Below are 1,240 nucleotides of genomic sequence, written 5' to 3' on the forward strand. Positions count from 1 at the left end.
TTATTGAATTGAAAGAAAATGGAAGGAACAATACTAGATCTACAACAAAATACAAGAACAACATAAAGGAAATTACAACCAAAGAATGGAAGAAGAATGAATCTAACAACAAGGAATTGAGATGTAGAAGTAGAAGAAAGCAAATATTAAAATCTAGATCTAAGAACTAAACCTAATCCTATTCCTAATTCTAGAGAGAAGTGAGAGCTTCTCTCTCTAGAAACTAGTTCTAACTAATTCTAAAACTAAACTATGACTAAATGGTAACTAACTTGTGTTTCCCTCTTCACTCCTTGGGTTAAGTAGCATCAGAAATGAGTTGGATTGGGCTCACAAGGCTTCTAAAATCGCTGGCCACGTTTTGCTTCAAGTGGACTAGGTGGCAGCAACGGCGCGTGCGCGTACTATGCGCGGGCGCGCCACCATACTTGTAGCAACTATGGTAAATCTTATATCATTTCGAAGCCCCAGATGTTAGCTTTCCAACCCAACTGGAACCGCATCATTTGGACCTCTGTAGCTCAAGTTATGGTCGTTTAAGTGCGAAGAGGTCGGCTTGACAGCTTTCCGGTTCTTTCATTTCTTCATGAGTTCTCCAACTTTTCATGCTTCTTTCTTCATTCCCTTGATCCAATCTTTGCCTCCTAAGCCTTAAATCACTTAACAAACATATCAAGGCATCTAATGGAATCAAGGTGAATTAGATTTAGCTATTTTAAGTCCTAAAAAGTATGTTTTCACTCTTAAGCACAATTAAAGAAGAATATACAAAACCATGCTATTCCATTGAATAAATGTGGGTAAAAGGTCATAAAATCCCTTAAAATCAATACAAGATAAACCGTCAAATTGGGGTTTGTCAGGGTGCGGCACAGCTGCTTAGATTAGGATTAAGTTGGGATGATTTTTTTTTGTGTTAGTGGATTTTGGGCCCAGTCCAATAAGAGTTAGCAAATTTTATGTTAGTTACCTAGCGGGATTGTTATTTTGGATCTACAAACACACTCACAAACACTGACCTAGTTAGGGGTGGCAATGAGGCGTGTTTTTTTCCTACTCGATCCTGCCTCGCCCTACAATAACCTGCATCGAACCCGCCCGTTCCATCTGCATGTAGTAAAATGTTAAACCCTCACCCCTCCATCCCTATCCGTCTCTATAATTATTAAAATCTAACAAATAAAATTAAATTTTAAAATTTATATAACTATTATTATATATATATAACATAAATTAAAGA

This window comes from Arachis duranensis, chromosome 5 (assembly GCF_000817695.3).
Source record: "Arachis duranensis cultivar V14167 chromosome 5, aradu.V14167.gnm2.J7QH, whole genome shotgun sequence".
Taxonomy (NCBI): domain Eukaryota; kingdom Viridiplantae; phylum Streptophyta; class Magnoliopsida; order Fabales; family Fabaceae; genus Arachis; species Arachis duranensis.